The sequence below is a fragment of the Neofelis nebulosa genome, chromosome 16 (genome assembly GCF_028018385.1).
Source record: "Neofelis nebulosa isolate mNeoNeb1 chromosome 16, mNeoNeb1.pri, whole genome shotgun sequence".
Classification (NCBI taxonomy): Eukaryota; Metazoa; Chordata; class Mammalia; order Carnivora; family Felidae; genus Neofelis; species Neofelis nebulosa.
The window spans coordinates 46838104-46862281 of NC_080797.1; the positions used below are offsets into that span (position 1 = coordinate 46838104).

Here is a 24178-nt window from a genome sequence, read left to right on the forward strand (position 1 = left end):
TCACTTAGCCAAGGGGAGACCCTTAGAGATGGAAGCCAGGACCTGATCCACCCCTGGTGGAGGAGGAGGGAAAATGATGGGGTCCACATTTCCCCCTTAGCGGCCATCCGGACTGGCCCCTCGGGGTGTGACTGTCGGGAAGTTCCCTCACCCCCACCGTTTACAGGAAGTGCAGTGGCTCAGACCCAGGCTGCAATCCCTGCTCTGCCACTCCCCAGCTGTGGGACCTCCCAGGAGTGTCCTCTCCTCTCGGTGCCCAATGACCTCACCCGTACTTATGGGGCTTCAGTGAGAATTAAACCAGAGAGCCAGCAGTCGGGACACTGGCCGAACTACTACCCAGGGTTGGGTGGGGGGCGGGGGGTGGGGCGTCCTTCAGCCCTTGGAAGGAGTACTGATCCGTGAAGCCCCGGGGGAAGCCTGGCTGGCCTGGGCGGCTGGAGACACCGCAGGTCAAGCAGCCTCCTCTTCCATTTACCCCAGGTGAAAAGCCTGGAAAAACAGCATTTTTCTGTGTGTGCCCCAATATGTGATGGATGACAACTCTGGGCCAGCCCCACAGCGTGCTCCACATTGCAGATGAAGAGACTGACGCCCAAGACTTGTCAGAATTGCCCAAAGACAATATGGCCGGCAGTGGCAAAGCCTAGACTCTTCCATCAAAGGTCATTCTGTGAGGAGAAAGTGGCTCAGAAACGCTAATGGGAAGTGTGAGGGAACAGAGGTCGTTGTTCAGAAACACCATTTCCACAGGACTCTGCCGGAATGCACAGATCCAAAAGCCAAGTTGCCTATAATCGGCACCAGGTGGGGCCGTGCATGCCCCTCCCCCCTTCTGACAGGACCATCCCTTGCTAAGCTCAAGTGCAAACCGTGAGGCCAGGGCTGAGGTGGACTAGCACCACTGGGAGCAGGGAGAAGGACTGTCCTAGGGGTCAGGGTCATCTATGCCAGGCTGCCTTTTGCAATGAGCACAGCTCAAATGAAAAGCAATTTAAAACACATGGAAGAGGGGCACCCGGGTGGCTCAGTCGTTTGAGTGTCCCACTCCATTTGGCTCGGGTCATGATCTCACAGTTGTCAGGATTGAGTCCTGCATTGGGCTCTGCACTGACAGCTGGAGCCTGCTTAGGATTCTCTCTCTTCCTCTCTCTCTCTCTCTGCCCCTCCCCAACTCACTCTCTCAAAATCAAACTTTTAAAAAATTTTTTTTTTTTTTTTTTTTTGGGGGACAGAGAGAGACAGAGCATGAACGGGGGAGGGGCAGAGAGAGAGGGAGACACAGAATCGGAAACAGGCTCCAGGCTCCAAGCTGTCAGCACAGAGCCCGACGCGGGGCTCGAACTCACGGACCGCGAGATCGTGACCTGGCTGAAGTCGGCAGCTTAACCTACTGCGCCACCCAGGCGCCCCTTAAAAATTTTTTTAAAAACCACATGAAAGAATTAAGGCAGGTGACTTAGGTTTACAGCCCTGTGCCAGACACTTCCACATTTAATCTTTATTACAACTCCAGAGATAGACACTCTTGTCTCCATTTCGTAGCTGTGGAAACCAGTTCAGAGAAGTTAGGTAACTTGCACAAAGTCACACAGCCAGTACGTAGAGAGGCCAGATTTAGGAACCCACCTCCTAAGAGCCCAAAATGCCAAGTCAGGCTTGAAGGGCTAGGAGCCAAGGAGGCTCAGAAATGCAACCGTGTGTGGCCCAGGCTCAGGAGACAGGGCCAGGCCTGGCTGACATTCCAGCAGAGGAAATGTGACCTAGACAGCACTGGGGGAGGGAAGGGGAAAGGGTGTCTGTTGGCTCAGCCCCAGAGCTGGCTCTGTGACCTTGGGGAAACCACTTGACCTCTCTGAACCCCAGCTGCGGGGCTCTGGCAGGGCAACAGAGGGAGATAACCCCTGACCCACTTCTGAAAAAGGAAGTGAATGAAACCCATTGAGCCTGTTGGAGGTCTTGGTCTTGGAGGCCAACTCTAAGGCTCTCCTGAACTCTGGGCTGTGTGTGACCTAGGCACTGGGAAGCAGAAATCCCACACCTGTCCTCCCCCAGGTCCCAGGGAGCCAGGCCTTCCACTTCCCCATAAAGGAATCTGGGACTGGGGGGGAGGGGGGCAGCAGCCTGCCAATCCTCACTCCAAGCGTGAGGAGACAGCCAAGGCCTGAGTCACTCCTGGCCTGGCGCAGGGAGGTGGGCAGGCTGCCGGCAAGCTCGCCGCCTGACCTTGCCCAAGGTCATCCCAGCCCGTCTCCCGCAACACCAGATAGGGTCCACCTGGGAGACTTGAGCGCCTAGGAGCCAGAGTCCTGGGCTTCCATTCTCACTGGGCCTAGTAAGGCCGTGTGACTTGGAGAAATCATTTCACTTCTCTGAACCTCAGCTTCCTCATTTGTAAAACTCGGGAGAATACGCCCTGGAGGGGGTGCTCTGATGGAACTTACACGGGTGCCTGGAGCCAGGAAGCACCCAAGAAGACAGGTTGGTGTGGCCTCAGGCACAGGTCTTGGCCCTTTGCCTTGGCTACACTTGTGGCTTGAACAATGTAATCCAGTCCCATGATTTTATTTTGTAAATTTTTTTTCAACGTTTTTTAATTTATTTTTGGGACAGAGAGAGACAGAGCATGAACGGGGGAGGGGCAGAGAGAGAGGGAGACACAGAATCGGAAACAGGCTCCAGGCTCCGAGCCATCAGCCCAGAGCCTGACGCGGGGCTCGAACTCACAGACCGCGAGATCGTGACCTGGCTGAAGTCGGACGCTTAACCGACTGCGCCACCCAGGCGCCCCTCCAGTCCCATGATTTTAAATACATACCATCTACATGCTGAATAGCGGCTCCCAAATTTCTCTTGCCCTGAGGCCTCCTGGGAATATGCCCTTCAACTCTACACTTGCACATCTGACCTGCTGCCTCCACCTGGATGTCCAATAGCAGCTCCGACAGAATGGGTCATCTGAGTTTGACTCCCTGGTTCCTTCCAAGCCCAGCCTGCTCCCCCCACCTTCCCCGTCTCTGTTAACCGCAACTCCACAGGGCTCAGGCCAAAAGCTTGAGCGTCTCGAGTGCTCGAATTCTTACATCCCACACCCAGTCCCAGCAAATCCAATCTTCCCTAGCTTCAAAACCTGGCATCTGGCCACGCCCCACCACCTCCACTGCTACCACCCCTGCCTGCCTCTGTGTCCCCCATTGCCTTTCCGCAGACAACTCACCACGGTGGTCATGCCATTCCTCTGCTCCACCCCCCACAATGGCTCCTCATGTCCTCGGAACACAACCTAGAGCCTTACCGTGGTCCACCAGGCCCCACACTGTCCTGCCTGTGCCACCTGCCTTCACTGTCAAACCTCACTCTGTCCCCTCCCCTCACTCGCTCTGGGCATCCTGGATCCTGGCTCGTCACCCTGCAAGCCACACGCACTCCCATGCTGAACTTACTCTTTCTACTACCTGCCATGTTCTTTGCCCAAATATCGATGTGCGCCCTCCCTCCCCTCCCTCTGGCCCCTACTCAAGCACAACCTTACCAGAGAGGCATCACCACCCCCCTCTGCCACGTTCCCTCATGGAACAGGCCACCTGAGAGATTATTTCTCTGCTTGTCGCTGACCACCTCTGCCACTCAAATGCAAGGTCCGTGAGGGCGAGGTCTCCGTTTTATTCACTGTGCTGAGTAAAGTGCCTACAATAGTGCCTGGCACTAACAACAGAGGTTTGTTAGGTGGATAAAGAAGGGAAGGAAAGACGCAGGGGCACAATTAACTGTGGGTTGTCTTCCCTTCCCCTCCTCCCTCTGGCTCATAGCAAGATGGGGGTTAGCGGGAGGACTTTTTAGTTTCCAAAGCCCTTTCTCCTCTATGTTCTCATTTAGTCCTCACACAAAAAAGCTATAATTTCTATAGGGGCTTGCATTATTATCCCATTTCACAGACGAAACAGCTGAGGCCAAGGCAATCAGTGACATGGTTGAGGTCCCGTGAGCCTTCTGCTGCCTGGCCTGAGGGCCTCATCCCTTAAAAGGCACACAAGGCTAATGGCAGGATGGTCCCCTTTCCAAGCCAGCGTCAGTTCCAGGGGACAGGAGATCAACCCCCTCCAAGATCTGACTTGACATTCTACTGCACCCCGGGAGAACCCAACCCTGAAAGCAGGGATAGAACAGGAGGCCCTAGGAAGAGATGTGGGGCTGGGAAGCCAGAGGTCCCAATTGCCCGACCCTTTCTCTTCTAGAAGGAGGACGGACTGCCTGAGGCCAGCTCTGTCTCTGCACACCCCTGGCTCCCTCCTCTGAAAATCCCTGAGGGACAAGGGACAGACCAGGTCTTGTGACCCATCTGTAATTGCTGTGATCCGGCCCCGCAGAGGGGACTCAGAGGCCCAGCCCTGTGGCACTGCCATGCCAGGCCACTAGGTGGAGTTCTAGGGCTCAGGCCCCGGGGCTCCCAGGGAAAGGGCAAACGGAGCAGCTTCTCTCCTAGAACCCAAGAATCTGTCCCAACCCCACCTCCGACTCAAAAGGAGAGGAACCCAACCAGCCCAAGGGTCTCAGAATCCAAGACTGGAAGTTTCAAAATGACTTATTCTCCAAGTGGGAAATGCAAGGCACACAGGCCACCGATTTCCAGCCTATGTCCTTGGCAGACATCACTAATCTATCCAGGTATTCTTGTCCTCTGGAGCCCACAGAGCCCCTACCAGGTGATTAGAATTGGCAAGCAAGATAGGCCCTGCTTGCCAGCCCTTTCATTCCCATATGAGAAGCCGAGGCCCGGGCTTACTTCGTCTTATCGGGAATCCAGGCTGCAAAAGCCAGCGGGGCCAGAATGAGGTCATATGACCCCTGGGACGCTTGTGTAACCATGGTTAAGTCCCGGGGAAACCTCAGGCGGGTAATGGCAGTGCTAATGGAGAGGCTGCTGGACTCAGGGCAGCTGCGTCCTTGTCCAACTGTCACCTCAGACGCCATGGGGGCAGGGCGCAGGCTAGTCTGCTAAGCATCTTGGCTCCTGAGCCGGAGAGGCCGCAGAAGCGGGGGGAGGGGGGGGGGGGGGAGGAAGGAGGGTGGGGGCACAAGAGACAGAGAGAGGCTCTCGGGGGCTGCGTGTGGGTGCACAAGCGTATAAGCCTGTGTGGATGCGTGTGCGCACCCAGCGGGAGGAGGAGGGGCGGCCCTGACAGAGGCGCCTTGTCCTCCTGCCCCTGCACAGGCTTGTTTTCTTCCCAAGCTATTAATGTCGCTGCAGCTTCAAAAGCCGGGTGACCTTTAAATGCCGAGCCTCCTGCTCCTGCCCAAGGCGCGGAAAAGGCTTAATGGAAACTCAAACGGCCACAGCTGCTGGGGCTGTGACAAAGCCAGCCTCATTCTGAGGGACTGAGCTGCTGGGCGGCCACACCTGTGCCCACCTCTGGGTGGCACTAGGAGCAGAGAGGACCCTCAGGCATAGCCACGTTGGGGGGGGGGGGGCCTAGACCTGAGAGCAGCAGGAGAAAAAGAAGGAGAGACAGACTCAGCTCTGCCATGCCCTGCTGTGTGACCTTGGGTTGCCCACTTAGCTTCTCTGGGCCATGCCCAATCATTTAGTCCAGTCTAAGGCTGGGGCAGAAAAAAAAAAAAAAATCCCCTTTCCCCAGAAAAAAATCTTTTAAAAGTCTGTAGAAGAAAAAAAGGAGAAGAATGACATTTTCTTTCCTAATTTTTCCCTCTCTTGCCTCAACTCCCATGGCCAGGTCTGTGGCCAACAGGAACTATACACAGTAAGGACTAGGGCAAGAGGTTTCCAACGAAGTTAAAAAGGTCCCTCCCCTATGGAAGCATCTGCCCTGGAGCCTCAGTCCTAAGGACACCATCGTTCATCTCTGTCCCTGAGGCCCAAATACAGGGCTTGGCTGTGTGAACGGCACCACCAGGAAACCACTTCTGCATTCCAGCTGAAAAGGCCCAACATGAAGCTCCTCAGGCACGAGGGACATGTCACTTGTTTGGCACATCTTGGTAGGATAATGGTACATATGTTGCCTGCTTCTTTACAAGTCAGCCGTACTCCCTGTGCCTTATGCATGTTAGCTCTTCTCACCTGCTCTTTGTGCCCTACAAGGTGCCTATGTCACTGTGATTTCTACTTTACAGATTGAAAAATGAAGCACAGAAGAGTCGAGTAACTTGTTAAGGTCACACAGCCAAGCTGACATTTCAGCCCAGGAGGTCTGACTCCGGAGCCAGCACTGTAAATCCATCCAGCTCAACCACTCCTCTGTATTGCTAGAGCTGGGCACATGGCAAGAACTCGGCACCTGTGGACCAAATTGAGTCCTAACCAGGCAGAGTTGCCCTTCAAGAGGCTGGGGGTGACTGGTGCCTGTGTTGGGGGAGCAAGAGAAGAGGAAGGGGAAGTTTGCAGGCAAAGCCTCATCCTGAAGGACAGACAGAACCGTGGCAGTTTCCTTACAAAACCCTTTTCTGCACCCCACCAAGGGTGTTGGCCGGACGACCAACTGTTTTCCACTTCTCCTGAGCTGCTTAAAACCGATTTCTACAACAATCCCTCTCCCCATCAACAAATTGTACCAGCTTAGCCAAGACACTCAGCCCAGGAGACTGGGAGGAGATCAAACCTCAGTGGACAGGGCGGGTGCTACTCCCCACTGCCCTACCCAGGGGCCGTAGGCCCACCCCTCAGGGCTGGCACCAATGTATGTGTACCTGGGACCGAGTCCGTGGCCCAAACTGGGAGAAGGGAGCCACTGGCAGCTCAGGTGCAAGGTAGTAAAGCTGAGCTGGCTCCAGACATGAGCTCATGCTGGCCCAGATCCAGCGCCTTGGGAGAGATAGGCCAGCGGCCCCTCCCTGGGCCCCTCCTTCAGGCAGTCAGGCTGAAGGCCCCTCCGTAGGCAGGGCCTGTGTGGTCTGGGGCTGAGCTCTCAAGTCTAGACAGTCACAGATGTCTCTGGGCCCCTGGGGACAGATAGTCAGTCAATGATGCCAGACAATTTAGTATCTGAGCATGCCCAGGGAATCCAGCTCAAGGAACCAAGATTAGGGAGGGGTGCTCAGGGTGGGCAGAGGAGGGTCCTGGGAACAGAATGCCAACTCCTGCCCCCATTCCCTCCGCCCACTAACATACACTGTGCACCCATCCACTGATCCATGAACCCCTCTTCTATGGAATGCATATAATATGTATAATGGAATACTATACAAGAGTAAACTAAAATGAGGCATCTCTTTATGTCTCTCTGCTCAAGACCCATCGCTCAGGGGAGCAATACAAGGCCGAACACAGTGTGTACAGAACATACTATAGTGCGTTATGGCACGTGTATGTCAGTGTGTATGGAGAAGACACTCGGAAAGGATTCGTAAGAAACTGATTCCATAGGTTTCCACTGGGAAGGATTAGGTCATAAGAGACAGACCAGGAAACTTGTCTCTGTAAATCTTTGTATATCTTTTAAGTTTTGATTCACATTCATAAATTTAAAAGTAAAATAAGCAGAGGCACCTGGGTGGCTCAGTCGGTTGAGCGTCTGAGTCTTGATTTCAGCTCAGGTCGTGATCACAAGGTTGTGGGATCGAGCCCCGCGTTGGGCTCCATGCAGAGTGTGGAGACTGCTTGGGATTCTCTCTCTCTCTCTCTCTCTCTCTCTCTCCCTCTCTCTTTCTCCCCCACTCCCCTGCTTGTCTTTCTCTCTATCTAAAAAATAAAAACATAAAAATAAAATAATAACCTATAAAGAATAGCAAAATGACAGCATTACAGTGATTTTTTTAAATTTTCCTTTTGCATATGTATATTATTTACAATGGACGTGAATTACTTTTTAATAATTATAGCAAATGTCTGAATGTTCACTGTGTGCCATCTACTTTCTAAGCACTTGGCATGCATTATCTCATCCAAGCCTCAAAGTAAAGCAATTATTATACCCACTTTACAGATAAGGAAACTAAGGCCCAGAGAGTTCAAATAACTTACGTAGGGTCACACAGTCAGTGATGGAGCCAAAATCCGAGTCCAAACTGTCTGGCCCCAGAGTCCATGCTCTTCTTAACCTCCACCTTATACTGTGTCTCTAATCAAAACAAACCAGGGGCACCTGTGTGGCTCAGCCGGCTGGGTGTCCGTCTTAGGCTCGGGTCATGATCTCACGGTCCATGAGTTCAGGCCCCGCGTCGGGCTCTGTGCTGTCAGCTCGGAGCCTGGAGCCTGCTTCAGATTCTGTGTCTCCCTCTCTCTCTGCCCCTCCCCTGCTCATGCTCTGTCTGTCTCTCTCAAAAATGAATAAACATTAAAAAAAAAAAATTAAAACAAAGCAAAACAAAAACCGAATGGTGACAGAAGAAAAGTGTATGAAAAAAGCAAACCCCAGAGCCTCCAGGACTCTAGAACTTTTGTAATCCTTAGAAGCCAGCTCCATCCTTCCCGCCTCTACTATTTCAGCAGGTCTCCTGTAGTCGTGCCTCAGTGGGAACTGGGCGCCACTCCTCCCACTGCGCCCCTTCGTGCTCAGGGACCCGCGCGCCTCCTGGTGGCCTCACAGGGCAGAATGAAGGCCCATGAGCAAGGTGGAGGCCCAGGCCACAGCTATTTCAGAGGTTAGACCACGGCGTGGGGGATCCACTGGGGCAGGGCAGGGTCGGGTCTGGCCAGGAAGCTCCTTGCAGAGGGGAAACCACAGGTTGCTGTTTCTTTCTTTCTTTCTTCTTTTTTTTTTAAGTTAACTTAGATTTTTTTTTTTTTTAAGTTTATTTATTTATTTTGAGAGAGAATGTCGGGTGCTGAGCCCGACACGGGGCTCGATCTCACGAACTGTGAGACCGTGACCTGAGCCAAAATCAAGAGTCGGACGTTTAACTGACTGAGCCACCCAGGCATCCCCACAAGCTGGTTTTTGAATGGCGCGGAGTCAGGGGTAAAAGGCTGTAGAGCACGGAGGTTAAAAAGGGAGCTTTAGCTCCAAGCCAACCTCAGCTTACATTCTGATCACCACTGCTTGGGTGAGTGGACTTCCTGAGTGAGTTTCCTCACCTGTAGAACAGGACGCCTGTTCCTCTGAGGATGGGTTCCCCTCTGAGGGGGATTCATGCCATGGGCACACACAGGCTCCACACAGATGCTCTCAGCCCGGGGCGGCTGTTAGTAAGGCTCTAAGGCCACACAGTTCTCAGGGGCTGAGTCAAGCCTGGAGTTAGGATCTTGAATCCAGCCCCGAAGGGACAGCATACAGCACAAAGGCCTCCCCTCAGGGGCCTTCAGGACCTCGGGCTGAGGGGCTCTGTGGCCCCTGAGTGGAGTGGGGAGCTGGGCCAACAGCCCCACGCCTGTCCGTACTCTGCTGTGTTTCCTAGGGGGAGAAGTGACTGGAATATACCAGGGCCTGGGTCGCCCAGGCCCTCCCACTCCTCCTGGGGGCCCGGCTCTCCGGTAGGGGCTCCCTACCAGCAGGCAGCAGGAGCACAGGCATACAGGCTGAGTGGCCTTCTCAGAAGTGCCGCCTCTGGCAGCTGAGGAATGCAGGCTCGGCCGGGGAGCAGAGGCTTGGGGAGGGGGTGGTTGGCCCTGAGCTTCAAAAGAACAGGCAGCAGCTGTGGCTGGGAGGGCCGTGGCCCTCCCCCTCTGGCAGCCAAGACATCATCAGAAATTCCACCCCAGCAAGAAGGGCCAGCCCAGACAGCAGATGGGATTGTTTAGAGCCACTTAGCAGGCCAGCTACTTTCCCGACCGCAGGCTGCTCCCCTCTCCTCGCCTTGGCCCCTTCTTCATCTGTGCAGAGCAGAGCTCCCCTTCCACAGCCTGGGGCACCCAGTAGCCAGCTGTCGGGCATCCCCTCCCCACCTGAGGCCTTTACTCACCCACACGGCCTCGCCTCCAGACAGCCATGTGCCTACACATGCCCTCTAGAGAGGCCAGGCTGGGAAGGCAGAAAGAAATCTCAATGTTGTCACTTCCAGATGGTGCCCGTTGCCAAAGGTCACAGAGCCTGTGATCTGAACCCAGACTCCTGGGCAGGTGCTCTCTCCCCTGGTGGTGCACACGCTAGTAATTACAAAACAGCCCATACGTCTGCGTGTGCTATGCACACCGGCTCACCCAAACCCGTTCACTCATACAGCCACAGGACACACAGCCCTCATTAGATCTTTCCCGAACACTCCCAGCCAGCCTAGGTACTCAATCCGTTCCTCCCTTCACCTTACTCTGAAGCTGTGTTTTTAAAATTACAGCCACACTCTCCTCCCCACACACTAACTGCACTAACACCACCCTCCATCCCCCTTGCAGCCCACCACGCCAGCCACTCCCTTCACTAGGCTGACGGCAGAACCACGGGAGCCCCCAGGCCCTTCTCTCGTCCCCATCTGTGCCAGAATTTTTTTTTACAGCGTCTGGTGCAGCAAAGGTGAGGTCAGGCCGACCTGACCTGCAGCAGAACTGGCCAGAACCAGGAAGCGATGCACCCTGGCCAAGGCACTGCCTTCCCACTTGCTTGTAGGACCAGCCCCTGGAATGGAGTGCAGGGAAGGGCCTCAGGCCAGCTGGGGCTAGGAGCCCTGGCCCTGAAATCTGAAAGTCAGAGCAAGGGGGCAGGAACTCTTGGGTGTCTCATAACCAGCCTTCTTTGCCTGTAGGGGCCTCAGTCTCCACCGCCAGAGACAGAAACAGTCCCGATTCAGTCGACATTTCCCATCACTGAAATCTCCCAGGGATGCAAGGACGATGCGGGGGGGGCGGGGGGGGGGGTAGGGGTGAACTGGGGCCAGAGAAAGGCACCACTGCACTAGTTACAAACCATGATGGTATCTCTGCAGAAGGAGGTGGCTGGATCCCAGTACCCTAGGGCTGGAAGGACTGGCACCCTTTCTTAGATACAGAACCAGACCCCTTTCCCCGTACGAAATCCTCAGCAGAAGTCCATTCCATAATGACACTAAGCAGAAACCCACCCTTGCCCCCACCCCTAGCAGTTATGCATCGTCAGAGAACCTGCCATTTACTGAGTGCGGGCAATGTTGCCGGTGCATGGGGTCAGTTAATCCTCACGATCATCCAGAACTGTAAATCATCGCCCTCTACCATTATCAGAGCCACTTTCCGGAGTCATGTGTGACCTAGAGGTTGTCCAGGGCTGTGCCACCTCCAACCTGCATGGCCTTACATGGCAAAGACCAGTGTGCCTGCCAAGTCTCCTGACACCCTAGTTACCTGTGAGAGTTTTAAAGCCTGGGAGAGTAACCCCCATGCTCTCATCTCCTGAGCTGTTTGCATCTCTGCCTGTTTGCCCTACTGCTCACCACCCACTCTTTGGGAAGCATAATCGTGCCTCCCTATCAGTCTCAGAAGCAATTACTCCTTGCATTAAAGCAGCATATCCCTGGGGCACCTGGGTGGCTCAGTCGGTTAAGCATCTGACTTTGGCTTGGGTCATGATCTCACAGTTCGTGGGTTCGAGCCCCACGTCAGGCTCTGTGCTGACAGCTCAGAGCCTGGAATCTGCTTCAGATTCTGTGTCTCCCTCTCTCTCTGCCCTCCCCCACCCTGCTCGTGCTCTCTCTCTCTCTCTCTCTCAAAAATAAATAAACATTTAAAAAAAAGTGTGTCCCCAGAGGGTGGTAAGACGCATCAGACTCCCCCAAGGTGTTTGCTAAGAACACATATTCCCCACCCCACTACTAAAATCAGAATCTATGGGGGCACGGTCTTGGAATCTGCATTTTAACAAGCTCTCCCGATGATTCTGGTGCCCAGTAAAGCGCGACGACCACTACGTCCTGATGCAGTATGAAACCTTTCATTCTAGTTTTAGCTCCATCGATAACCAGCTAAGTGACCTTAGGCAAGTCATTTTACCTCCTGGGCCTCCAGCTTCCCTCCATTTTCCCAGAAAAATGGGCAGGGAGGATTAAATGATCTCCAGTCCTCTCTCTCCTCTGACATCCTCTGTGTCCGCCCTAAGTCCCCAGATGGTCCACAGGTGTATGAACTGAATTTTATGGACTGTTCATTCCCCGTAGCCTCCAACGTACACTGTAGGCACACATTAAAAAGAGTTCCAGTCTGATTGATTTAGGGAGATCTGCAAAAATACCTTATCTCTGGCTCCAGGCCCCAAACAAATGGCTTTTGGATTATCCATAACACTTCCCCCTCCCCTGAGTATCGACTTTCTTCATTCCAGCCTGAGCCAACCAGGACTCTGTAAACACTGGGTCTGCACACCTGGGCTTAGTCAACAGTCAGCACACAAAGGCCCTGCCAAGTCACCCCACAAGCCCAAACTCGCACCCGCTCTGTTTCTCAAGGGGAAGCACCCGGCCTGGGATGTGCGGACCCTGCACGCCCTTCCTCCCACCACAGAATGGTGGCTGGGTCAGATAGAGGGTATGGCCAGAAAGGCCTCAGCCATGGGAAGTGGGCCACAAGGTATCCAGACCTAAGGGGTGTGAGGCAACAGCCTGGGAAGCACCCAACGATTGCTGGGACCTTTGAAAAGCAGCTGGGCATTCCTCAGTCCCCGGAGTTCCTTGATAATCACCAGTTAAAATACAGTGTATCCAGCTAGTGCTCAAGCATTGCTTACTAGCAGCAAACATATGATTGATTTGTCCTTCAAGGTCTATGCATCTTTAACAGTGGAGTTGTGGGGATTATCAGGCCCACAGCCCATGGACACAGGGTGAATTCAGCTTTGTGCCACCTTTGCATATGGTGAACCTGTATGTGTTCTCACAAAATTAACCAAGGGGAAGGACAAACAAGAAAGGCAAGAATGAGGCGCACCTGGGTGGCTCAGTCGGTTGAGTGCCCGACTCTTGATTTCAGCTCAGGTCATGATCTCGGGGTCATGGGTTCGCACCCCACATTGGGCTCTGTGCTGACAGGGTGGAGCCTGCTTGGGATCTTCTCTCTCATTCCCTCTGCCCCTCTCCCCTCCTTGTGCTTTCTCTCTCTCTCTCTCTCAAATTAAAAAAAAAAAAAAAAGGCAAGAATGAAAACCCAACTTCTACAGTGGGAAACATCTGGGAATCACTGCTAGGGTCTGCTGATTCTACTCATTTAAGGGTACCGAAATAGATCATTCTCTCACTCTGAGCGTGCTGACTGCCCCAAATGACCGTGCCTTACATGTGCTCTGCACTTCACAGTTTATAATGCTGGAGAAAGAGTCCACAGCCCTTTCCATTCAGCCGGGCTCTAGGCTGGGCATGGATGCTCCGGTAGGGCCTCACCCTGCCACTGTGTGAGGCACTTCACCTACACAGAATCCTCGAAACAATCCTCCCAGGCAGGAAGTAGATTATTTTGTAGATGAGGAAACTGAGGTACAGAGGAATTAACTCGCCTGAGGTCTCATAGCCAGGAAGTGGTGAGTCAGGATTCTTCCCCAAAGCCCACACTCCCGACCACTTAGCGCACTCTCACTGTATTGCACCGTCAGAGGGCGTCTGACCTCTGCATGGGGCAAACAGGGAAACTGAGGCTCCGGTCAGCCTGGCAACGGTTCCCTACCCCCCTCCAGGTATCCCGGAGCAGGAGCAGAAGCCCTGCATGGAGTAGGCACCAGAGCAGGGAAATAGAAATGAAGTAGGTGCAGCCGAGCTGAGAGCTGAGCCAGTCCCGCCCATGCCTCCTCGGCTACGGCAGCCCCAGGCCCGGAGGGGACAGCGCCAGGCTCCCTCTCCCACCCGCTGCGCGACCTCCCGGTCAGGGTCTGGGCTGTCCTCAACAATCCGCTGCACGCCCCACAGGAGGAAGTGGCCACACTTGAAAATCATTAACATGCAGGGCTGAACTTGGGGCTTTTGTTCTTGAGCAAGGACTGTAACATTTCACTTTCAGGAAGGAGCTGGAAGGGTGGGGCTGGCTCGGAATTGCACAACGAAAAAAGCAGGCTCAGACACACACAGGTCCCACGTGGAAGTCTGTATAGACAAGCCCTTTGAGGAAAAGCACAAGCAAACCCACGGCCGGTCCACACAGAGGAGGCAGGCCAAGCCATCTCCACGGTCTTTTTTTTTTTTTTTTGTACGTTTATTTATTTATTTTGAGAGACTGTGTCATGCGAGCGAGCGGGGCAGGGGAAGAGAGAGAGAGGGGGAGAGAGAGAGAATCCCAAGCAGCCTCCGCACTGTCAGCGCAGAGCCCAATGCAGGGCTCAATCTCATGAAACCGTGAGATCATGACCCGAACTGAGATCAAGGGTCAAGATGCTTAACCGACTGAGCCACCCAGGCTCCCCTTCACTGCTTTTTAAATCAGGGCGTTGTAGTCAACCATCCAGGGAAGCCAAGTAAAGGAAGGAAATAACAAGGCAGCAGAGGGGGGTGGGAACTCAGGCCTCCAACCACCCCCTCGGGGGGTGGGAGCCCCAGGTCTTCCAGAGGGATGGCTCTAACACATCTGGCTGGGAGGGGCTGCCCCAGCTCTGGGAAGCCTGCCTACCATCCCGCCTCCCACCAAGCAGGTGCCACCGTGTCACCCAGAGGCAAGGGAAGTACAACAAACAGCCCTCACAGGCACCCCAGCAGTGTCTAGACCAACTTTTTCAGGGCGGCAGCTCTCCCCTGAGAGAGTCACATCCTGGCCACGGGCAGTGGCGGGAAGGGATGTAAAGTGAATTAGTTAATCCTGGGGGAGGGAGGATGAAGTTGGGGGAGGAAAGGGAGGGAAGGAAGAAGTCAGTCAGCAGGGGAAAACCTGTTTCAAAAAAAGTAATACAACAAGAATAGAACAGGTTTTGAGCAAGTCGCCTAAGCCCTTGGAACCAGGGCTGTCCCTAGATCCCTGGGAATGGGCCCCTGCTCCCCCCACCGCCACCTAGCAGGGGTCAGTCAGAGGCTAAGGTTTTCACCTGCTCCCCTCCTGCACCTCATTAAAGCTTCATCTCCAGGCCTTCAAGGAAATTGGTAGAAATGGGATCCTTGTCCTTTGTCAATTACAAAGTAAACAGCTCTCTGGGGGCTCGCCCTCCTTTGGGGGGTGTCTTCTCACACCCTCAGACAGTCCCCTAGCTCTCATCCTCCAGGGGGCGCAGTACAAGGGAATGGACTTGTTTAGGGCCCCCGCTGGCAGGGGCAGGCCACCCACCAGGTCCAGCTCACCCCCCTCGAAGGCGCTCTGTTTGTAAAGGGCTTTCGGGGACAGGAAGCAATAAACAGAGTCAAGCGGCCAAGATGCAGGGGCTGATTATGCAGTTTATGGATTTTCCAGGCCGCTTTGTACTCTCCCACCAGCTGCCTGGGGCTTTGCAGAAAAAGGTGCTGGCAAAAGACAGGCTGGTCCTTGGCTTAAAAGGTGGACTCTTGCCAGGCCTAAACTGGGTCTTTCCTAGTGTGTCAGAGCACTGGATGCCTTGCCAGCCTCACAAGCACCTTCTCTGTGCCCCTAAAAGAAACCCCCGCCCTGCCCCCCTCCGCACCAGAGCCCAGACTCTTTCCCTCTCTCCCTCTCTCCAGCCCACTGCTCACCTCTCCATCCAGCTCTAAGTTACTTGACTCTGGGAATTCCCAGAGGGGAGGGCGTGCCCGGCCAAGGCTGTCTCTTGGCTGAGGTGGGTGGCCCGCCTTCACAAAGAGGCTCACAGCTCAGCTTAGCTTAGCTGCCCTGGGAGAGGAGAGCAATTTGGGAAAAGCGGCCACTGGTGGGGAAGGTGGTTCTGGGCCGCATGGCCTCCCCAGTACCAAGCCCCGCTCACATTTTTCCCACATAGGCTGTGATCTGGTGAGATTGTGGCCCACGTGTGTGCAAAGCAGTAAGCTCAGTGCAGTTTGCTACAGCAAAGAGGGGAAAGCCCCCCACTTGTCGCTCAATACCCACTAACCAATAAATAACACAGGATACACCCCCAACACGGGAAAGCATGCAGCCGAGACGTTCAGGGGCCAACAAGGAATGACAGGAGAAAGCCAAGTTACTGGGTCACGTGCACACCCACTGTTTGCACTCAGGTGTCTTGAGTGTGTACTTGGCGTATCTAGACCTGCACAGGAAGTGCAGACACCCCAGCTACTAAGTAGCAGTTATAGTAGAGGTGGGGCTGCACCAGGGGGGATCTTCTGCTGTTTACTTCCCGCCTCCCTGCATCCTTTGAAGTTTTTCAACAAACACGTATTAGCTCTGTACTTTAAAATTAAGAATTAAAAATAACAGTAATAAAGTGCACTAGTGGTGGGAATGTAAAATGCTGCTGCGCTGGAAAACACTTTGGTAGTTCCTTCAAAAGTTAAACCCAAAATTAACATATGTTCTAGAAATTCCACTCCGAAGGTATACGCCCCGAAGAACTGAAAGCAGTGATTCAAACAGATATTCGTACACACCCATGTTCTTAAGAACATTATTCACAATATCCCAAAGGTAGAAATGACCCAAGAGTCCATCCACAGATGAATGGATAAACAAATTATAGTGTATACATATGGAACCGTGGAACATTATTCTGCCATGAAAAGGAAGGAAATTGCAATATATGCTACAACACGGACAGACCTTGAAAACATGGTAAAAGCCAGACACAAAAGGACAAATGCTGTATGATCCTACTTTTATGAGCTACCTAGAATAGAGAAATTCCGAGAGACAGAAATTAGGACAGAGGTTACCGGCGGCCGAGGGAACGGGCACCCAGTTTCTGTTTGGGATGATGACCAAGTTCTGGAAGTGGATGGTGGTGATGATCGTACACCAGCGTGAATGTACTTAATGCCACCGAACTGCCCCCTAGAAGTGGTTAAAATGGTAAAGTTTATGTTATAAAGATTTTACCACAACACGAAGTAAAGACCTAAGGAAGCCAGGCAGGAGGAGGTGGCGGAATCACCAGACAGAAGGGGGCGCCACTCGGGCTCTTTTCGGACACAGGGCAAACCAGCGCACAGGAAATCCTGCCAGCACAGAGGGACTCTGTCCCCATCTGCATGGAGTGGGCCAGGGGACAATGACACCCCTGTTGATGAGGACTGCTCACGTGGTCCTGCAGAGTCACACATGCCATGGGGCCGCGGGGAGATGGCAGTGCAGGGATACGTTCTGGAACATTCGGAATAGGTGGGTTACGACACACTGGGAAACAGCTATTGGAAAAGGTTAGCGTGCTGGAAAATGAAGCACGCGACTGAGAGCCTGGGACAGAAAGGGAGCAGGGAGGGGAGGTGGCTTGTCTGTACTGCAGGGGCAGAGGAAGAAAAGACAGAAGGAGCCTAAGACAGAGGAGGATAAGAAGAGGTCTGTCTTACAGGGTGCTCTGGCAGGGGGAAATCACTCTTTCATGCATTCAGCAAACATTACAGAGCGCTCCTGGGCGCTGGACACTGGGAACATGGGAGGCAGGGGGCAGGGGGTAAGAGAACCGACTCATCTGGTAAACATCCATGCCACCACCCATCCTGCTCAAAAATATGTACATATAGGGGTGCCTGGGTGGCTCAGTCGGTTAAGTGTCTGGCTCTTGGTTTCAGCTCAGGTCACGATCCCACAGTTCGTGAGTCTGAACGCCCCATCAGGCTCTGCACTGGCAGTGTGGAGCCTGCTTGGGATCCTCTCTCTCCCTCTCTCTCTCTGCCCCTCCCTGCTCACTCTCTCTCTCAGAATAAATAAACTTATATATATATATATATATATGGATATATGTGTGTGTATATATATATATATATATACACACACACATATATATACATACACACATATATAAAGCCGAGAAACCCAAAACTGCCTCCAGCCTCCACCTTCTTACAGAAAGGAAAAATCCTTTTTACTTGAGGGCCAAGCTGTTCAAAAGGAAGTAAGATCAAAACTGCCAGTGTGGGCGGATCACCCCGGTGACCAGGCCTCATTCACACAAGCGTTCGGGTCGGCGAGCTACCAGGCATCAACTGGTACTAGATTCATTCCTCCTGAAGGCGAGGAGCTGGGAACGGCAAGACCCTATGCCAGGGCGCAACAGCAGGCTTGTCTGCTGGATTGGGACTTCTCAGGTGCACGGTTTCCTGAGGTCTTACCCCGCCTGCCTTCAATTGTGCAAGGACAAAGGGAAGCCGTTCGTGAGGGGCACATTTGTGGTCCGTGGCTGCTCCGCCTCATTCGAGATAAGAATATTTAAACAGTAGCCTTTGTTATAAAAGGACATTGTATCCAGGGCCTTGCTGAAATGTGTAATGTGTGTATGTGGGCTTGTACGAAAGAGGGCGGCAGGCACTTCTGAAACATCTCGACGTGGCCACTATGGACTTCTCAGAGACCCATTCCTTCTAGAACTGTCCAAGAAGGTAGCCACTAGTCCCGTATGACATGTACATTTAAATTACAATTAATTAAAATGAAATAAAACTTAAAATTCCGTTCCTCAGGGCACCTGGTGGCTGAGTCGGTTAAGTGTCCGACTCCAGCTCAGATCATGATCTTGAGGTCTGTGGGTTCGAGCCCCGCATCGGACTCTGTGCTGACAGCTCAGAGCCTGGAGCCTGCTTCGGATTCTGTGTCTCTCTTTCTCTCTGCCCTCTCTTGCTCATGCTCTGTCTCTGTCTCTCTCTCAAAAACAAATAAACATTAAATTTTTTTTTATTATAAATAAAATAAAATTCAGTTCCTCACAGACCACATTGCAAGTGTTCAACAGCCACCGAGGCCAATGCCCATCATATTGAACAGTACATATTTTAGAACATTTCCAACATTTCAGGAAGTTCTATCAGTGCTATTCTAGAACCGAAAGGGGAGCCTTCCTCCTTAGCAGTGTGAAAAGCCCTGGAGCCCTTTGTTACAATTATCTGGGAGAGACCAAGGACTGTGGGCAGCTGATCCCCGACAGAGGACCAATTCCACATCCTTTCGGGAAGGGTGGGTAAGTGCAGAGACCCCTTCTCCTGAGCAGTCAGGGCTGGGGTGAGCCCTGGGACCCCTCCCCACTGGGGTCCTCACAGAACCTCAGCTGGTTCTATGAAACTTGCCAGTCTGGGCAGAGAGAAGCAGAGGTCCAGCTAGAAGCCCAAGTCCCAGGTTCAAAACTCGCAAGGCCCTGGCCTCAGAAGCCCAGATTTGGAAAAGGCCCTCCTATTTGTCTGCCGGGAGAAAGGGTGTGCTTCATATCATCAGGGCTCATCTTCTGTCCCCTTTCCTAGGTGTGCCCCGTGGTGGCCCTGGCACTGCCTCCTTGGGCTTGTCCAAAACAATAGAAAAGAGAAGAAAAGAACACCTGAGGCAGAGGGGCCACGTGTATGGGGGAAGGGGGGACGGTAAGTGCTTATTAAAGAAAAAAACAGTATTTTAAGAAAACTGATGGACCGGGCTAAGGAAAGGGATTCTGAGAAGTAAGCATTATTGGGTGTTTGGGTGTCTGTCTTTGAACCAACCGGAGACAGCAGGACTGGTCAAGGCACCCCCCCGGCCCAGCACACACCGCACAGGATGACGGGAGATGGTGTCAGACACACCTTCTCTCTTTTTTTTTTAATTTTTTTTTTTATGTTTATTTTTGAGAGAGACAAAGAGACAGAACGTGAGCAGGGGAGGGGCAAATGAGAGGGAGACACAGTATCCGAAGCAGGCTCCAGGGTCTGAGCTGTCAGCACAGAGCCCGACACGGGGCTCGAACTCATTGACTGGGAGATCATGACCTGAGTTGAAGTCAGACACTTAACTGTCTAAGCCACCCAGGAGCCCCTACACCTTCACTCTTAACGTGACCAATCTCCTTCAGAGTTCCCCCATTTCAGTCAAGGGCCATCACCGGTCTCCCCAAGCGTGTTCTGGCCTAGCCCTGAAAGTCAACCAACACGAACCATCAATCTGTAGTTTCTCCAGCAAGCGGCAGATGGAGGCTGGGGGCTGGGAGGCAGGTGAGCAGACAATGCACAAAGTGTGGGAACGATGGGGGACGGAGACCTGAGGGGAACCTCTGAGCCTGGGTTCTGCTCCTGGCTCTGCCACATAGCTCCTTGAGCAACACCTTCGTCCCCTGAACATTTTCCCTAAATAAATAAATTAAAAAATAAATAAATAAATAAATAAGAGAAAACTGCTCTAAACAAATGTAAGTTTGTTACATTCGTGCCAAGAAAGGAGACTTGGCCGGACTCCTGGGTGGCTCAGTCAGTTAAGCGTCCGACTTCCGCTCAGGACATGATCTTGTGGTTCATGAGTCCAAGCCCCATGTTGGGCTCTGCGCTGACAGTGTGGAGCCTTCTTGGGATTCTCTCTCACTCTCTCTCTCTCAAAGTAAATAAATAAACTTAACAACAAATTTATAAAAAAGAAAGGAGACGTGGCCAGCCACTCCATAACCCCTCCACATACCACACACTGACTTTTGCAGTAATCACTTCTGTGTACTTTATTGTTCAAATGTACATCCCTGGACACTGTACTTTTAGTCTTGCCTGTTGTTTGTCCTTTAAGCCCATTTTAATCTACAACTTCCCCCGTCATCTCCCCTTTTTTTCCCCCCTTATAATTTGTGAATTGATGAGCCCAGGCCATGTGACTATGGGCTTCCCTAACTGTCTGAAGTTCATGGACCAAGTTTCCTTTTCTCTCTGGGCCTCAGTTACTCCTTCCTTACCAGCAATGCCTCTGGGCAATTTACAGGGCTCTTACAATAAAAGAGACAGCCTGAAAGCACATCAGGAAATGCTTACAATATTTTGTTAAGTAAGAATGCAGGATGCAAATGGATACATATGGTATGCTTTCAGCCCTGTCAAGGAAACGCACATAGGGGGACGGGTGGCAGGAAACACGCTGTCTCTCGATAGCTGTCTTGGATGGTAGATTTCTGCGTCCCGCCCCTACCTTTCATTCCTTCTTACATTTTTTCCATGATCAGCATATAAGTGTGACAGGGCACAAGTCATTTTAAACGTTTAAAGAAAAGAGTGCTTTGTTTATTTATTTAGAGAGAAATAGACAGCAGGCAGGGGAGGGGCAGAGAGAGGGAGGGAGACAGAGAATCCCAAGCAAGGTCCATGCTGTCAGCACAGAGCCCAATGCAGGGCTCGAAATCACAAACCATGAGATCACGACCTGAGCTGAAGTCAAGAGTCTGACACTTAACCGACTGAGCTACCCAGGCGCCCTGAAAAGAATGCTCTTAAAGTGGGGCAAACCTCGTTTATCCCATGCCTGCTTCTCTGATGTCTCCTAGCGCTCTCCCGTCCCCCTCCTGTCTTCTCTCTGTGCTGCCAACAGAAGGACTCATCTACGATATGCCAATATGCCGTGTCACTTCCCAGCTCCTCTCTCCTGGAAAGACCAGACTCCTCCCTTTGTCTGCATCAGCAGTGGCCACACTCAGAGAGCATTGGGGTCACCGGCAGGGCTCTTGAACACAGGCTGCTGGGCTCTAACCGACGGCTCCTGTTCCCTAGGTCTGGGGTGGGGCCCCAAAATTTGCATGTCTAGCAAGTTCCCAGGTGATGCTGACACCACTGGTCCAGAGACCACACTTTATTTTATTTTTGAGAGAGAGACAGAGAGAGAGGGAGAGAGCGGGGAGAGAGAGAGGGAGACCGAGAATCCCAAGGAGGCTCCACTGTCAGCGCAGAGTCCAATACGGGGCTCGAACTCACGCGAGACCATGACCTGAGCTGAAATCAACCAACTGATCCACCCAGGCGCCCCCAGAGACCACACTTTAGAACACTGATTTGCACCTCTCCTCCGTCTCCTAAACAAGCCCTGTCCAGCTTTCAAGAGCTAGTGCAAGTTCCCCTTTCCATGAGGCAGTCCCTGGAAACGTCAGCCCATATCGATCTGTCTCTGTTCTTCTAGACCATCCCTAGCACTGAAAGTGTTCTGGTGGTCTGGAAAAGGGGAGAGAGCACTTAGTGGCCATGTGGATGGGCAACGTGGCACTTTTGCCATTCACTGCCTCCTTCCATCATATCAGCTCTTAAAAGCAGGGGCTGGGGGGAACATTTCTTCAGTGACCCCACATTATCCAGGAGGTATTCTAAAGGTCCCAGGAGAACTGAATCTGTTTCACTCACACACAGACTCCTAACGATGCACCCATTCACTGTCAGTCAAAAAATACTTAGGGGGCACCTACTGTAGGTCGGATACCCAAGAGGAAAATATCTTTTTTTCGTGGAGAACAAGAATTACAATAGCATACGTTGCCACAGAAGCCTGCAGAAAGGGCTCCTCCCACCTCTGCAGCCCCAGAGACGGCTACCCACACACCGCCTTGGCCTGAGAGGTGACCACAGCTGTGGTCACACCCATGTGTAGCCATGGTGAAGGTTTGCTTGCCGTTTGCAGGCTTCGTTTTTCCTTGGCTAAGCCACCCAGGACTTCCTGGAGACAAGATTTATGGGCAGGTATTGGTAGGAGAACAGATTTTCAAGAAAGTGGGCAGAACAATGGTTGTGAGATAAGGAAGCAGAAGGGACTCCATTTTAGAAAGGCTCCATTTACGCATGCTCCGTATCCCACCTTGCGTCTAGGTAAACCAGAGAAGCTACGTTCCCACTGCAAGGGGGAAACGAGGAAGTTAATCATTCTCTGAGTCTCGCCCCAGGCCCCCAAGACACTGACACCATCTAAGAACCAGATCTCAGACATGTTCCAGGACATTAGCTTCGAACAAACCTTGGCCCACGCTGGCATCAATACTCCCTCCCTTTGATGATTTATGAAACAACACCTATTGTTCACCTGACATTCACTTTGGATTGGACCCTATCCCGGACTCCTGAAGGAACACGTACCCTGGCCCCTTTCCAATATAAACCCCTAAGCCCAAGAGACAACTTTCCTTTCTGAGTCTTTCAGACAACACCGTCTGCTATACCCTATCACTTAAGCTGTTTAGTAAACCCTGCTTGCATTTGATTTCTATCCTGCATGAAGCCAAGGACCCTCTTGACTCGTCCTGTGCCCCCCTACCCCCTACTGCCCCGGGTCCCTGGACTGCTAGCCTATGTCAATTGTGATGACACAGGCCTGGAACCCAAGGGAGGGAGGCAAGAAGATACCCTGCCTTATAATAAAAAGGTAGCGAATGTCTGAGGAGCAGACCGTTGTCCCACTTCTGCAAACATCTGGGGCTCTGGGCACTGAGGCTTCTGCCTGGCGAGACATTCTGAGCAGGCTGAAGATCCCATGGATTCTATAAGGCAGATGTTGGCTTCTCCGTGACCTTGGGCAACTTCTACTTCTTTGCGCCCCCATTTCACTAGCTAACAGTATCTTTTTAAAAAGTAGTAAAGCCCCAAACAAGATGATAGAGATCCCCATTGGAAGAATAAAAGGAGAGATTTAAAAATAAGCAACAATAATGCCTCCTGTAAAAGTAAAATAAAAAAACTGCAAGGAGACCAGGCAGGGGGGTCTGTGCCCCCCGCCCCTCTGTGCAACAGGACCACGGGGTGGGGGTGGGGGGGTGCTTGTGAAAGACAAAGGTCCAGGGCCCCGTACTGAATCAGAATTTCCTGAGGAACAGGCAATTCTCATTCCCAACCATCCCCACCCCAAGCAAGTCAAAGAGGTTCAGGGTATTCTGGGGGCTTCTATTTAAAAGACACTACCCCTCCCCCCCACCCAGCTCCCCTGAAGTGAGTAGCAAATCATTATCTAAGAAGGGAGAAGGGAGGGGCAGGGGCTGTAGGGAAAAACATCACCAGAACCTAGAGATCAGCTGGAGAGGAGAAGGAATGTCAACATTGAGGTACTCTTAGTTTCCGCCCCCCAGCCCCACCCCGGGGCACACTCAGAGATCTGGTTCTGGAGAGGAGATGCCATCCTCCTAGTTCAGGTGGACCTGCCCTCCAGGAACCTGCTGATTTAGCCAGTGCCTGTCCGAGTCCTGGGCCACGGCTTCCTCTGACCACCGCTGATCCTGGCACATTTCCTGATGCTCCTTTTTTTTTTTTTTTTAAATGTTTATTTATTTTGAGAGAGAGAGAGAGAGAGAGAGAGAGAGCAAGCAGAAGTGGGGCGGGGGAGGGCAGAGAGAGAGGGAGACAGAGAATCCCAAGCAGGCTCCACGCCGTCAGCACAGAGCCTGACGTGGGGCTCCAACCCACAAACCGTGAGATTGTGACCTGAGCAGAAATCAAGATTCAGACGCTTAACCAATTGAGCCACCCAGGTGCCCCTTTCCTGGTGCTCTTAATGCCTTGGCCCCAACAGCCTCACCCTGATCAACTGCAACTCCTTGTCTCAGGATTCAGTTTGCAGTCC

General features: G+C 52.6%; 1 protein-coding gene across 3 annotated transcripts in view; it reads right to left on the reverse strand.

Moving 5' to 3' along the window:
* Nucleotides 1–24178, reverse strand: part of CUEDC1 (CUE domain containing 1) — an 83455-nt gene that overhangs the window by 21202 nt on the left and 38075 nt on the right. Inside the window, exon 1 of one of the 3 annotated variants that reach the window (XM_058704368.1) lies at nucleotides 7505–7696. The exons of the other annotated variants lie outside the window; for them this stretch is intronic. The gene's annotated coding sequence lies outside the window, so the exon portion shown is untranslated. Of the gene's footprint in view, nucleotides 1–7504; nucleotides 7697–24178 lie in introns of those variants that run through there. 3 annotated transcript variants of the gene reach the window in all.